The sequence below is a fragment of the Hyalella azteca genome, unplaced genomic scaffold (assembly GCF_000764305.2).
Source record: "Hyalella azteca isolate HAZT.00-mixed unplaced genomic scaffold, Hazt_2.0.2 contig10758, whole genome shotgun sequence".
Lineage (NCBI taxonomy): Eukaryota > Metazoa > Arthropoda > Malacostraca > Amphipoda > Hyalellidae > Hyalella > Hyalella azteca.
In genome coordinates this window covers 1-13,563 of record NW_025940781.1, presented here as the reverse complement: position 1 = coordinate 13,563, position 13,563 = coordinate 1, and the positions used below count along the sequence as shown (strand labels likewise).

Below are 13,563 nucleotides of genomic sequence, written 5' to 3'. Positions count from 1 at the left end.
TGTTGAAAATGTGCCTTTATTTTTAAGAACTAAATATTCAGGTAGTCCGATTGATTACAATTTAACATCCTATTTTCCTTAACTTGAAAGTTGAAGTTAACACCGTATAGTTAAAAATCAAATTCATTGATTAATATACAGTTGGGAATTTGGAGCCGGATTCATAAATTTCAATTAATGTTGTTGTGTGAAATGTATTAATCGCGGCAACCCTGCTACCACTTTAACTGTTCATTTCTAAATTGCTGCAATTAAAGAACCATCTACCCGGCCACAACGTCACGAAAATACGTCTGCGTCTAAACAATCAGTCTCTATCAACAGATGGTGATGAGGTCAACAAGTGCCTCCATGCAGTCACCTTCAATTTTCAAGCTCGACTCGTTTGCCACCAAACATCTTGGCCAGTCCCTATGAAGAGATAGGGAGTTCGGGAGTGACTGGCGGCGGGATGACGGGGGCCTTCTACGTTGCTACCTTCGGCACGAGTTTTGGACGTCCACCGCTCGGACTATAACGGCGATGGAAGTTTGGCTCGGCGACGTTCACCACACGGCAAAGATCCTATGGACGTCTTAGGTGGGTGGCAGGTGATTGTCGCGCATTACCTTGTTGCCCTTAGAGTCCCATCAGGCATCAACTCTTTCACTCGCTCTTATCTTACCTTCATTTACCGGAGGAATTGAATTGCGCAGTTCTTATCTTCCCTTAAAGCCTTACCAAGCCTTAATTTACCAGCGAACACTGAGCTTCTTTCCCAGTACCATTACCTCGAGTAAAATTTTTCTCACCTAAGATTTTAAACGGTTACCATTATCCCATGTACCTGTGTCATTACCTAGGAATATTTTCTGATACCAACTATGTTTAATATCCGGTTTTAAAATTCTTACCAATTCAAGTTGTTTTGCGTCTCTCATAATTTTGTTATTTTGACAGTTGCACTTCATCCTCCTTTTCGGAACCGCGGGTGGCGGATGGTCGGGGGGAGCGCCACCGACGGGCTTAACCCGTTGTCTTCTCCGACCGCCAGTTTCGCAACAGTTTCATTCATCCGTTTAACAAAAATTCTTCGAATTTAAACTTAATTTATCCCCACTCGCCATAGTTTTCGAAAATAGTAACCTCAAACTTTTAGTCATTCTATGACGTCACAGCAAATTGAACACTCGCTCAGACTCTATAGGTCCGTCATAATGATGCTATACTGAAATCCTCGTGTGTAGGTTTAAATGGGTTACGTGTGAAATTAAAAACTGCAAAAACAATTTTTAAAAATTGAATTATTTAATTTAATTGGTAAAATCATCACGTAACCCGAAATTATCCCAGTTCTCCGTAAGTTCCAAGTAAACCCATGCAGGCGCTTCGGCACTCTGGAGCTTGACTGGAAAGAGGGGCTGCATATAGGCGTATGGTAACCGTAGACTTGTGGCTCTTTTTATCTGCAAGCTTGCGACTTAAACATTTGAGGCTTCAAAACTCACGGCTCTAAGCTCGCATTCGAGTACTTTAAATTAGGGTGCGATGTTCAGTTGTTTTTTATTGCGCACTCTGCCTTTAAAATTCTCGGCTCCGAAGTTCTTAATTCCGATGGTTTTCTTTGTCCTTACTCAATTCTAGTTCATTGATGTAATCAGGTAGCTTATGTATAGAAAACTCAATATTGCTGTATATGCATTGGAGAGAAATATTTGAATTTGAAATTTCTCATTTGAATCGTCACAAACTTACCCAATTGTATCGATTACTTTGCAGGAAACACGATATTGTATGCTTCATGAATGACTATTTAGGATATTAATGCTTATCAGCATCCTACTATATTATATATTCTCTCTTACTGGATGTTGGATCACATTCGGTGGAAATATTTTTATGGATTCAACCTTCAGTCGTCCGTCACTGTTGCAGTTTTGATCATCTAATCAGTAAGACTCTGACAATCTTCGAAAGTTGATAATTAAAAGTACTTAAATTTTTTTAACATTTAACGGAATTTCTAGGGCATAGTATAACATCTTCGGCGTTGAAGAATAGGCCTGGTTAAGCCTGTCGCCGACTGTGTTCTTTTCGTGACTTGTTCACAGATCTAAAAACTGGTCTTTTGACCAGGGTCTTTTCAACAGACGTTGGTTTTATATCTATAATATATTAATATATATTAACTTAGCAAAGCAGGCGTACATATTCGAATTGTTAGGCCTGCAAAACATGGGATTTCCTATCAGTACCTGACGCTAGGTAAACGAACACCAGCTTGGATGACGGCCGAAATAAACTCTGCACCTCAAAAAAAAAGTTTTGGAAGCTCTCAGGCTTCAGTATGCATACTATACTTCGTTGATCCTATGCCACCCGTTGAAACGCCTCGAATGCGTTACTAATAACCGTAATCAAAACACCTTGATTGAAATTCGATTGATGTTGATTATTTTCAATGTTGTATGGGGAAATTCGCAAAACTTTCCTTGCAATAAATATCCGAAAGATAATAATAATAATTAGAAAAACTTGAATTAGCAAGCAACTGTCTGATCCCGTTGCTACTTCTGAACTAAAAAATTATTTGACCACCACTGCTAATGGCATATTGCTAAAGATTTAGGTGCTGTGAAAAATTCGTGGAATGGTAGTATTCTGCTGGCATGCGAGACAACTTGGTTGTGCACCCAAACAACAAAACTTTTTATGTTTTGACTATGATAAAAATATAAAATTTATAAAGTATAAGTTCTTGAGGGAAACACTAAAAAAATGGTTTTGTGGCTTCAATCGTAGCACGAGTTCTAGCTTACTATAGTCTCCGACATTAGCAGGATCACTAAAACGTGATAGCGTAATCCCTGCCTTTTAATCTGGCGACTCGAACGAAATACGGCACTACCGCCCAATTTAAGCTTTCCATCTCTTTTCTTGCTTTAAGTCCATTTCTGAAAAAATTCTATATTGCAGACTCGCAAAATTTCTTTCACGATCCTTGTAAGTATCTAAAAAAACAATTTGGCTTAATTTCTTGAGGAACTTTTGCTTCCAACGAAACCTTTTATAAGACATACCATTCTGAGGATGTGTTTTTTATACGATTAGCAGACGAATTTCCAAATGAGTAAGCCAGTAATTGTTAAGTAAGCTTCACTGTTAATGTGACCTTTTTATAACATGATTGAGCTTATCTCGGCGAACTATATCCCTCACCACTAGAGTTCATGTCTACAACCCGAGCCTGTAAAATTGATGTCTATGCACGGTGCTCTTTTCTTTACCTTCTTTCTTTGATACCTGCTTAAACGATACTTGATTGCGCGCCTCTTAAAAGGGAGCTCCGGGTCGAAAAATGTGCTTTTAATGCAGCCAATAGCTTAATCATATACATATGCGTCCCTCAGTTTGTATGTAGTTTAATTATATATGCGTCCCTCAGTTTGTATGTAGTTTAATTATATATGCGTGCCTCAGTTTGTATGTAAGTCAGCTTAAAAATTGTTGAGAATGTACAATTCCTGACTGTATATGTGCTTCATTCTGTGTAATTATATTCCACTGTGGATAGCACTGTGTAATATGATGCGATACGCACGCTTTGCTGCACGGCCTCATTGACCTCAAGTGCTTTGCCGAGCTGTTCCCTGGGCGCTTGTATGGTTGTTAGGACCACACCAGGAAAAATCGTTATTTATTCTATTTTGTTCAATGAACAATGAATATTACTATTGTTGCAGGATTCCCTTGAAACGAGCACGTTAGAACCAAAACTATACCGTTATGTTGTCCTAGGGATGATTAAATTGTTTTAATAGCATTATTAAGACATACAACATACATGCCTGCTCACGTACGCCCTATATATGATGCATAACGTTCAGATGATAATTTTCCAGGAGAAACCTAAAAACGGTGACTAAATTCTAGATGGTGATTACTAATAAACCAAAAATTCAGATTATCCAATGCGATGAGAATTTATTAAAATATAAAAACAGTATTCAATATCAAAACTAAAAAGGTCATAGTAGGTCTTTGTCAAATTTCTGAAAAGCTCTTGGTATCACCAAACAACAAATTTGATTTTAACAGCAAAGAATACTCTGTCACGTGATGTTGTCCATGCTGACTCAGGTCTAGTACTTTTCTATCAATCGCTACCACGTCTAGTTAATATTACGTCTAAATTACAGATGATCTAATTTTAGAGTATAATTATAATGAATAAATTGAGACGCCTGATCGACACCGGACAGTGGGGCAACGAGCCCAGCGTGTCACGAGGCAAGGCGCCTATGGTGGGTTCATTACCTCTGTTGTGAACGCAACATTTGTTTTAGGATACTAGCTTAATTCTGTGGTCTTGCAAAACCTTTTCGTTCATTCGTCATCTGTCAGCTGCGGAGTAAAGACCGAACTAAGATCAGGAACGAATTTTGGTGAGCCTTAATAGTTCTCATGTTTGAACATTTCTTTGTTGTTTAGAAAGCCTTTGTAAGTACTTGAATATTTTCGAATATTGTTTATAAATTCAATAACCATTTTTTTAATAAATTTTGTATTTGTACCGGTTTATTTCCAAAAACCGTGTCTTCTGGGAATATAAAGCACAAATGAACCCATGGATGCACGCGTATTGAATTAATCCTGCCATAGATAACAGTTGCGCTGTAAGCACTGAATAGTCCGCAACAACCTCTCTGTGACGACTTGTGTCATGCATCATTGCATTTGTCTCAATTAGCTCTTCAAAACTATTATTAGCTTTTCTGAGTTTCTTGAAAATTATTATCAATTATAATTTAAAATTAGTTAGCAACTCATATTTTATATTGAACGATTTGTTTCATTTGCCGCCTCAAGGCAGCAGTTTCTAATTTTTAAATATTTATGACTTGTCTTTCTTTTACAGTAACAACGTGGTGCGCAACTATAGAATGAAGACTAATAAAATCAAATATTCTCACAACAAACTCCACACTAATTTGAAGGAAATTGAGAGTGGCAAATCACCTAAGGCCTCAGAAATACAAAATAAATATCAACTAAAGGAACAAGGACTCGGAAATGAGAAAAGGTAACACACTTTAATAGTTTTATTCAACGCCTGTCAAAAACTGTCTTAGAAAATAGAGTGCGGTCGAAAAAAATTAGCATATGCATTCTGCAGTCGCCGAATCCTGTTAGATAAAAGTGAGAGCTCAGAACATGATGAATGGTCATACTTGGTATTGGGTGAGCCGTTAGTAAATAGCCGATTCGGGAGAAATAGTATAGTATAGTATCTTCGGCATTGACGAATAGGCCTGGATAGGCCTGTTGCCGATTCTGATACTTTTCTTGACTAGACTGGCCTTTTGATCAAATCTTTTCAACGGACGGTAGGTTTAAAATCACTTTTAGATTTTAGTTGTTCTGTAGGATACGAGTCGTTTCGACTTAACATATGCTCCTGCATGGCCATGTCTAGTCTGTTCATGAACGCGTTCACACTCGGAGCGTCAACGATATCTTCAGGGAGGCTGTTCCACATGTCGGTGACTCGAAGCGAGAAGTGTTGTCGCATGGATGAGTTGCAACGCATTTTTTATAGCTGTGGCCCCTGGTGTTGGATCTTGTTTCAAATTCTAGTGATCCTTCTGGGGCTTTGTACAAACCGATGGATAGCGATTGATCCGATGGAAACAAATGGATCCGATGAATGGCGTGCTCAAAATGTGCTCATCAAGATGGGCAGATCACCAAGGCAGGAGATATAGTTCTCAGAACTGTAATAGCGAATAGGATGACCGATATAAATAAGATTTTTTAACAAGCAACACTATGAACTATATGCTTTTTGCAGAATTAGTTGTTTTCTACACTCGAAGTTTCTGCTCATGATTGAACTAGTATAAGGTTGACCCATGAGAAGCTCATTTTCGCGGATGTAGCTCGTTGTTCGCCTGTGACGTCACTGATCTCAATGACATCACGTTCATTAACCAATCACCGAAATGCGTTCAAACCAGTCAACCAATCCGTCATGGAATGACGGGTTTGTTTACGTTTCTCGATCTACGTGACGTAACAAGAAAGCTGAACTGAAAGGCGGAACTTCTCGTGGGTCAACCTTATATAGTTCAACCATGGTTTCTGCTGGTCACTTGTACATATTTTTTAAGTCAAGGATATATTTTTTCAAGTCAAGGATGCATATTTTTATATTAAGGGAATATTTTTTGCGTCGGTGATCGATTTTTTAAGCCAAGAATATATTTTTGTCAAGTTACAGATACATTTTTCAATATGTTAATAAATGAATGAATGAATGGAATGTTTTCATTACATTTTTGTTATGTTGAACTATTAAATGTTGTTTTATTATTTTTAAATAAAAAATAGAAGTAACCGGTGTAAAAGGACCAGGTGGTGAGCGCCCATGATTGAACTAATATAAGGTTGACCCACGCGGAGCTGCGCCTTACGGATGTCATTTGCTAATCCACCGGAGATTGGTCGTTGAGACGTCACAGTGTGATTCAAACTGATTTGTAACACCTGTTTTGCTTAAAATAAGAATAGTTGCAGTAAATACATTTTGGGCCATTTTAATGAGGTAAATTTTTTTCATGGTTGAACTATACAAGGTTTTCCCTAGTGCAGCTGAGCCCTGTGGATGTCATTTGTTATTCCAACTATGACGTCATTTTGGCTCTTATGACGTCACCTCGCGACGTCAAACGCCAATTTTTGCTTAGAATAAGACTAGTTGCATGCAGTAAATAAATTTTCTTGTGCCATTTTGACGAGGTCAAATTTCTTTACATACTGTCAAAAATGACGTACAAACAATGTGTTGATCTACACTATTTACATTTTGTGCCCACAGTGACGTCATTCTAGAGATGAGCAGAGTGGCGAAAAATCGTCATCGCCGTGGGTCAACCTTATATTAGTTCAACCATGGTTAGCGCCTTACCCCAAGCCCATGGGCCCATTGCCATTTTTTTATCAAAAATAAGTAAGAAAAAGAGGGGCCCGCTGCCCTTGTTACCTTACTGATTTACTGTCAGCTCAAATTACTTTGAATACAATATCCTTCAACAGTTCAACTTAATCTCTATATTATTGCCCCCCTAAACCCAAGAGACGTAGTTGTAAGATTGTTTAGCAATTAATTTTCAAATTACTGATGAAAAAAATTAGATCTAATGAATTAGCATAATTTTTCTGTTTACTTATGTTTACTCCTGTTTTGATAAAAATAGGAAAATTTTTTCCCATGCCAGCCAATTCTGTCATTTAATTCGTGCGTTTCGAATAATTGCGGATGAATAGGCGGGTCTGTTTCCAGTCGTAGTAGGAGTAATGTTGGGCTTTACCGCATTGAACCAGTCTTCAGAGGCTCCCATAAATTCCAAAATGTTGGGCTTTGTTGGAAGATATAACTATGTAAGATGTAATGTTCTAACTAAACAAACGGCGTTGTAACTATTTCTTGAAACTCTGGTCTTAGACTGTGGTCACCATTTATTTGTTTGCTAATTTTGTACAAATTTCTCTGTTATTTGCATTTTGCTGTTTGACTGAGTTTCTTTATTGGGAAGTCACTTTATTAAAGTTATTGAATGAAATGTGTAGGTAATTAGATCATTAAATTTGGAAATGTACCTACTGCTTTCTAGAATATATCTTGCTTCAGTTGCTTGTCAAGATGACAGTGGTCACTAACTACTCACTTAGCCAGGCGCAGGCGGGCCGCCTGGCTTAGGCTGCTTACTAATCTACTATGCCTATGGTAATGGTACCTAGTAATAACCTAGTGAGTAGTGACTAGCAGACTAGGTAGGTAGTGGGTAGTGGGTACTGTGATAGCATCAGCATCTGAATCTGAATTATCTGATGAGTGGTGAGCTGGTGACTAATGGTAATGGACTACCTCATAGTGGCAAAGCAGAGAGTTTTTTAGACTCTGTCTCAATTTCATATCTGAGTCCTATAAGTAGACCAGTAAAGTATCTTGGATACCAGCATTATCAATTTATCATACTTAAGAAATTGGTTAAAATCTTGAGTAAATGAGGAAATTAAAAATGAACTGATTCTAAAAAATCTCTGGTTTGTCACTATGGACTACCTACTGCTGTAATGGCCAGTTTTTGTTTCAGAATTCAGATTTTACACTAGAGATGATCTGTCATGGCATGGTGGCAGGGAATTATTGTGAGTACTTATGCGTTTGCAAGAGCATCGACCGGTCCGGCTCAGTCAACAGAACTTACGTAACGCATACGTTTTTTTTTTATAGTTTTTCATTTCTCGATGCGTCCTTAATGTGTCGGAATATACCGCGTTTACCCTAACACACTAACACAGTAATGACACTTATGACAGTAACATCACTAACATGAGTATTAAACACACACACTTTTTACTGCCGGTACAATTTAGCAATGAGCAAATAGCAATTGCCAATTGTTATTACAAAAAAGCTATGCAGCCAGCAGAGCAGCCTCATGCCTGTCTGTCTCTGACTCTGTGGTCTGTGTCTCTGTGACAGACTGACAGTCTGTCACTGTCTGTCATTATTCAGAGTGACAAAGCAGAGAGTATTTTAGACACTCCCTCAAGTTCATTTTTGAGTCCTATTAGTAGAAATAAGTATTAAGTATATCATTAAAGTATCATGGCAATTGGCATGGATAACAGCATTACCGTAAAATGGGGTAACTTTGACCACTTTTTTTCAAAATGATGCCATTTTTGTAGGTACTAGATAAGTTGAACTTAAATTGAAACATGCAAAATACAGGTCTATACTCTAGCTTTACTCACCATAAATTGCTGGCTCCTGCCTCTCATAGTTTAAATAGGCTGTCAAACATAAAATATGTTATATATGGTAATTTTATATTAACTTCCAAGCCGGTCTATGTTACCCCATCAGGGCTGACATTAGGTGGTCTAAGTTACCCCATTTGGGGGCGGCACCCCCCCCATTTGCAAACTATGACACTTTCCTAAAATTTGTCATTTGCATATGTAACTAGAAGAGTTCTACTACAATGCATCAAAACCTGGAGTTATTTAACCAAAAAATAACAAAATTGGAGGGGGTACTCTGACAGGCTTAAAATAATGGCTTTTTTTGTGGGTCACATTTTTAATTTTTTAACCTATTAGATATGCAAACTTTTTAAATCTTTCTATTGTGTTATGTAGCCTCAGTACTAGGCCGTTATTGCCCATTGACAAAATTTTTCTATATCAAATAGTTTTTGAGTTGTGGGGGTTTTTGTCAAAAAAAACGAAAAGTGGTCTAAGTTACCCCGCTGGTCTAAGTTACCCCATTTTACGGTATAGATCTGAAAAATACTGAGATCTGAAAAAGCAAGTAATATTTAACAGAAAAAAAAACAGAAGAGTGCCATTGGCAACCATACTTTTGATACAATCTAGTTGCGGTTGGCAGCGTACAAACTAGCTGCAGCTGGCTGCGAGCACTCCGGTCCCAAAGCACAATGCTTGGTAGAAGCATAAATATAATTCTTTTTACATTATTGAATTGATATAAAATTCTTTACAACTAAAAATTATACTATGAAGAGGTAATACCCAATCTGTGTGGTATACTATTTATCAATGCCAATTTTTATTAAATTCATACAAATTTCTAGGCAATTCAAGGGTAGCGTCTACATGAAAAAAATCAATAAATTTGGATTTTCCTATTTCTTTTTTTTATTTATAGCTGCTGGAAAGTCTCATTTATCACAGCAAACTGCATTTATGTGCATGCTCTAATTTTTGCATAAATGAATTTCATAAATATGCAGAATGATCCATGCTTAAACGTAAACTTTTAATAGGTTTTAGGCTAAAATTTACGCTCTTAGTCCAAAAGACTTGAAACCAAGCTTTTGATTTCAAGTAAAAAAAAAATGACCAAGGAATTGTGCTTCTGGAAGCTTCTGTTGACACAGCTGATTTCAGCACATTTTTAATAAGGGAGGGCTCAGGTTGCCAATACATATATAATGTAGTATTCGGTTGGTACAAAACTAACAAAATTACCTTGAATTATTGATTGATAATTTCTTGCATTAGGTAAATGTTTATGATTAAAATTCATCATAGAAGTTGCATCTCCATAATTCTATGTTGAAATAAAATTACCCCCATAAGGTTCACATACAGATGCCAGCGCCAGCAGCGGCAATCAAATGAACTACTTTATTGTTTAATAATATGACTAATAATATAGTATTCTGCTTAAGCTCGGTCTTTCAAAGTGTTCCAGCAACATATTTTCCATTACTAATTATTTAGATTCAGTTATTTGTGGTGCAGCAAGATAGTGCATTACGTATTTGACATCACAGGCGACCATATTCATATTTGTTGTTGTGTGATGTGAGCGCAGGCTCTGGCCAGCCAGCCATATGTAAACAAAGCCTTCTACACAGCATGGAAGTAGTTTTACATTGCAATCAATGTTTATTTGTGAATAACATTTTCTAATGTGATATTGTAACATTTTCAATTGTGAATAATTTTGATTGTGATATTGACAATAATAAAGTAACAAGGAATTTCCCAGTTAAAATCTTTAATGATTTATTTATATCAATTTTGAAACTCCACATATTTCTAGAGGGAGTTTCAATTTGTGCATATTTTTGACTGATATTATCAACATTCTTTTCCAACAATGGCATGAATCATAAAGCTGGAAAGAGAAATCAAGGACGGAAGTCAGGGAAGCCAAGGCCAAGAAAGATAACTCAGCAACCGATGAAAGTAAGTCATTGTCATTTTTTTCAATCATTGATGGCATTTGCAACTGCAATCAAGGCCCAAGGGAAGTCATTAAGCAATTTTACAGTTCAATTCTTTTTTTATCAAAATCATTTTTGAAACTCCGCTGGGGTCTGGGAGAAACAAAGCTGGTGTGGACCTCCGCAAGTTGCCAATTGCCGGAGTCGGCGGAGTGCTCGACCAAAGGCGGAGTGCCATAAGTAGGTACCTCCCTTCCTAGAATTTCACTATGCCTGCCTATGCCTAACTGCAATGACAAGCAATATGACTAATCAGAAATATTATTATATTAACTAATCAGAAACTGCTGCAGTTTGCTGGTTTCAATAGCACACAATTTACTGACCACATGGATCTCTGGAAGAATGATTTCTTTCACAAATAGATTCACTAGTTGCTTATCTGTAACTGACCAAGTTTTCTAATGAATATCTTCCCAAATAAAATAAAAAATATGCAACTATTGCAGAAAATTTTCACAACTTTATCAATACCACCAAAGTTTTCCATAGTACCACTACAGGTACTATGAAATATATCTACTTGGCCAGCTGCGACTAGATTTTTCAAGCTGTGGCTTCATGGGTTTGTCAGCCGTGTTTCCATTTATTTGATAATTTGAGCCGTGGCTTCATGGATTTGCTAGCTGTGATTCCATTTCTTTGAGCCGTGAATTTTATATCTAGGCTGTGAAAAGCCATTTATGACCTGCAAACTTATTTATAAAGTTCCATCCCTCCCATGCATACAAAAAGTCATGTTATTTACAAAGTCCCATATGAGAAAAAACAGTCACTAGCATTTGTCTTCACTTATGTGGCAACTGTACAAGTGATAATGCAGTATGAACATTCTGACGTAACTGCAACTACGCAATCTTCATGGAGGAAATGTTTTGAGTTGACTTGTTATTTATTACCTTCTGCATGTTACTTTGGCAAGAGGTGGAAGCTGAAAATTTTATGAAATGACATGTTTGCAAAGTGCAAACTGTGATTTTTTCATTCAAGCAAAATTTATGACATTAGAGCCCTGAGATTTCATACCTACTGAAATTATATGATATTAGAGCCACAATACTTCAAAAAAAATAAGACTTTTCCAGCCCTTGTACCACACAAAATGATGATATAAACTTCAATTCTTTTATGGCATATGGCACATCATAATGGCAGTGAACATACAATGAGAAGATGTCCCCTGTTCCACTTCCTGTTTGGGTAATGTCAAATTTGATTTCATAATTAATTTATTTGTTCCACAGTCCACACTGAGATTTATATGATGGAAAATTGCTTCATTTAAATGCCTCTTTGTATGCATCTAGATATGATTTCTTTCATGTTTTTGCTCAATTTTATAGATATTGTCTAACAAACTTCTTCAGATTCTGAATGATTTTGTCTCCCATGGTGAATTTTTGAAGGTTTCATGTCTTTTAGAAAATGTTGTTTTTTTAGAAGCAGCAATTATTTTATTTTAATTGATCAGAGCACCTAGTCATGGGACATGTTGGTGTATTAAAATTTAATAGCAGTGACGCTTTTAGAATTCCTAATTAGATACCCTAACAAATTAGATAGATAAATTGTTTTAGAGATAGATAGAGATTAACACAATGCAATTTTAGAGAGTAACACAATGCAAAAATTGATGATCAGTATTAATATCAGAAACATGATTTAAAACAGTTTAATTTATAGAACCAGCACCTAAACAAGTAAGCAAGAGGTATTTGTGATTTTAATGTACAATGTTTTCCAAGGTTATATGACTAATCAGTGACAGAACAATGCAAGGCTTTTGCAGCTAATCAATGCTCGGGTCAGTTGGCACGTGTTTCTACAGCTGCAACCGGTTAAAAGCATTGTGGGAATGAAGGTAAAATTGTTGTCCACATATACCAAATTAAATGACAATGAATGGATTGGGGAAGTATTTTATGAATCCAGTTTATATGTGGGAATGGAAATGATCCTACCATTTCAGAATCTGTTCTTGAATACACATATGAAAACTAAACTTCTATGGTCAATGGAGTCTGTGAAACAACAAAATACTTAGATGTAAAATATTTAGGAAGGTGCAAACCTTGAAAGAGTTGTTAGAAAAAATTTGCTGCTTGGCATAAAGATCCAAATATATTCTAAACCTTCATTAGAAATTATGCAAATGTTAATTTACTTGAACTGAATATGCAGTACATTAACAGCTTTGACACTACAATGTTCATTTCAGTTCATTACTACGTCAATCAAAGATCATCAGTGATGCCTAAAAATTTACCAGTAATATTTCTAATATGATATAGTTGGCAAGTGTATATTGAAATGCACTGCCACATTGCCAATCATAATCCAGAAAAAACTCAGTTGTGCTGGTGCTTTCATTGTATGAACATGCATGTGATTTTGCTCCCTCAAATAGCTTTTGCAGTGTGCATCATGATTCACACAAAGAAGGCCATTTGAGGGAGCTAAATCACATACATGCATATGCAATAAAAACATGTATGCAATTAACTTGTATCCAGACTGCAGTTGCTGGTGTGGCAGTGTATTTCAATATGCAGTTGCATGGTGCAATTCTATAGTTAATATAAAAGAATGTGGTATATTGAGATTTTGAATTGATCATCAATGTAGCACACTAGCACCACCTCTCATCAGACATAACTGCATACAGTACTAAATAAACATGATACAGCATTTGTCAATAACAACAACAAAAGTTCAAATGATCAACAGACAAGAAATTTGAAATGATGATATATTTGCA

The 13,563-nt window shown here is 36.5% G+C and overlaps 1 long non-coding RNA gene across 1 annotated transcript; it reads left to right on the top strand.

The window, feature by feature from the left end:
• The first annotated feature begins 337 nt into the window (after positions 1-337).
• LOC108677907 lies at positions 338-1,077 on the top strand. The gene is made up of 2 exons (XR_001931288.1): positions 338-579; positions 940-1,077. It is a non-coding gene; the product is annotated as an uncharacterized LOC108677907 (long non-coding RNA).
• Positions 1,078-13,563: the final 12,486 nt, after the last annotated feature.